The sequence below is a fragment of the Oncorhynchus kisutch genome, linkage group LG1 (assembly GCF_002021735.2).
Source record: "Oncorhynchus kisutch isolate 150728-3 linkage group LG1, Okis_V2, whole genome shotgun sequence".
NCBI lineage: Eukaryota > Metazoa > Chordata > Actinopteri > Salmoniformes > Salmonidae > Oncorhynchus > Oncorhynchus kisutch.
The window spans coordinates 75,251,113-75,253,612 of NC_034174.2; the positions used below are offsets into that span (position 1 = coordinate 75,251,113).

The 2,500-nt window shown below is 43.6% G+C and overlaps 1 protein-coding gene across 1 annotated transcript in view; it reads left to right on the top strand.

Moving 5' to 3' along the window:
* Positions 1–2,500, top strand: part of vasna (vasorin a) — a 36,463-nt gene that overhangs the window by 16,063 nt on the left and 17,900 nt on the right. The gene's annotated exons all lie outside the window — the stretch shown is intronic.

Here is a 2,500-nt window from a genome sequence, read left to right on the forward strand (position 1 = left end):
CCTCCCTCCCTCCCTCCCTCCCTCCCTCCCTCCCTCCCTCCCTCCCTCCCTCCCTCCCTCCCCAGGTGAGAGACACAGCAACCCGATCCAGGTGTAACTCAGGTGTAACCTGTGTCAGGTGGTGTGTCCCTCGCTATCTCTCTTTCTTCCCTCTTTCTTCCCCCTTTCTTCTCCTATAGACCCCAAACAGCAACAGTTTAGTAGAGGGACTGAAACTCTACCCCAGGAAACAGGCTCTTGGGAGTGTGTGTGTGCGTATGTGCGTGTGTGTGTGTCTGAAACAGGCTCTTGGGAGTGTGTGTGTGTCTGTGTGTGTATGTACGTGTGTGTGTGTGTCTGAAACAGGCTCTTGGGAGTGTGTCGCACCGCGACTTACAAGGCTTGTTTTGGTGGGTTAGGTTTCCAGTGAAGTGTGTCGATCGGAGGATGACGAGGGGTAATGGTGTTGTTATGGTCGTAAGTTGTGTGTGGAGTGTGTGGAATGTGTAGATGGATGGATTGGATGGAGAATTTGTGGAAAGCATAGTAAGGGTCGAGAGTGGTCTGGACTTTACAATTTTTGCTGCATTGTGTTTTTGTTTCGAGAGGATTAGGGATATTAGTGTGTGTGTGTGCTTGCGTGTGTGTGCTGCCATGTGTGCCTGCATGAATAGCGGGGTCAAGAACCTACTGTAGCACTAAACCTATCCTAGCTGCTCAGGCCCTCAACATGAAACGTTACTGTCAAGCCATTCCTTCTCTACATGCTCCTACACAGTATCTAATTGCGGGTTCCGTTGACAACGGCATTGCTATGTCAAGTTGTAGAGTTTAAGTCCTGGTAACCAGTTCTGATTTGTTGAACCGTTTGTACTGCCTAAAGCCTTAAGGGAACATTGGTAATGGGTTCAAGGTTGGTTTACAGTCGGTCTATCGACAGTTGTCGCGGTGACATCATGAACGTTCTATTGTCGTCCAAAATCAAACTTGTCGTTACAGAAAAGTAGAAACACAAAAACGACAGGCTGCGTGACATCAGCAGCCTGCTGGTCCAAAATGTATATGTCCTAGCAAGGCTGGCCACTTAAAGTAACTTTCTAAACAATATCTTGGTTTGTTTGTAGCTTGTTAGCTTGTTAGCTTGCTGGGTAGCCTGTTTAAATAATGACCATATCATAGCTGACACCATCTTAACTTTAGCACGTTTTTATTCATTATTACAGGAAAATAAACTCACAACAAGATCATTATTTACAAGTTAATGGCAAGCTAATTACAGAAAATAGCTTACGGTTGTGAGTGTGACGAAATAAAAGCAGGGCATTCTACCGGAGAATTTAAGAACTTGTGCACAGTTTCAGTCAGGTAACCACGACAACGGAAACGGTCGCAGCAACGGTCTACAGACAGTCCACCGGAGTATAAATTAAATGTTGTTTTGACCAGCGACACTTGTCGCATTCTAATTGTCTACAGATAGACCAAGTATTAACTAGAGGTCGACCGATTATGATTTTTCAACGCCGATACCGATTATTGGAGGACGGGGGGGGGGGGGGGGGGGGCGGGGGGGGGGGGGGGGGGGGGGGGGGGGGGGGGAAGCCGATACCGATTAATCGGCCAATTAAAAAAATTACATGTATTTATTTGTAATAATGACAATAACAACAATACTGAATTAACACTTATTTTAACTTAATATAAAACATCAATAAAATCAATTTAGCCTCAAATAAATAATGAAACATGTTCAATTTGGTTTAAATAATGCAAAAACAAAGTGTTGGAGAAGAAAGTAAAAGTACAATATGTGCCATGTAAAAAAGCTAACATTTAAGTTCCTTGCTCAGAACATGAGAACATATGAAAGCTGGTGGTTCCTTTTAACATGAGCCTTCAATATTCCCAGGTAAGAAGTTTTAGGTTGTAGTTATTATAGGAATTATAGGACTATTTCTCTCTATACCATTTGTATTTCATTAACCTTTGACTATTGGATGTTCTTATAGGCACTATAGTATTGCCAGCCTAATCTCAGGAGTTGATAGGCTTGAAGTCATAAACAGCTCAATGCTTGAAGCATTGCGAAGAGCTCCTGGCAAACGCACGAAAGTGCTATTTGAATGAATGCTTACGAGCCTGCTGCTGCCTACCATCGCTCAGTCAGACTGCTCTATCAAATATCAAATCATAGAGTTAATTATAACATAATAACAGAAATACGAGCCTTTGGTCATTAATATGGTCGAATCAAGTTAACTAGTGATTATGTGAAGATAGATTTTTTTTAAAGTTTAATGCTAGCTAGTAACTTACCTTGGCTTCTTGCTGCCCAAGCGTAACAGGTAGTCAGCCTGCCACGCAGTCTCCTCGTGGAGTAACAGGTAGTCAGCCTGCCACGCAGTCTCCTCGTGGAGTGAAATGTAAGGCAGGTGGTTAGAGCGTTGGACTAGTAACCGGAAGATTGCAAAAACGAATCCCTGAGCTGACAAGGTAAAAATCTGTCGTTCTGCCCCTTAAC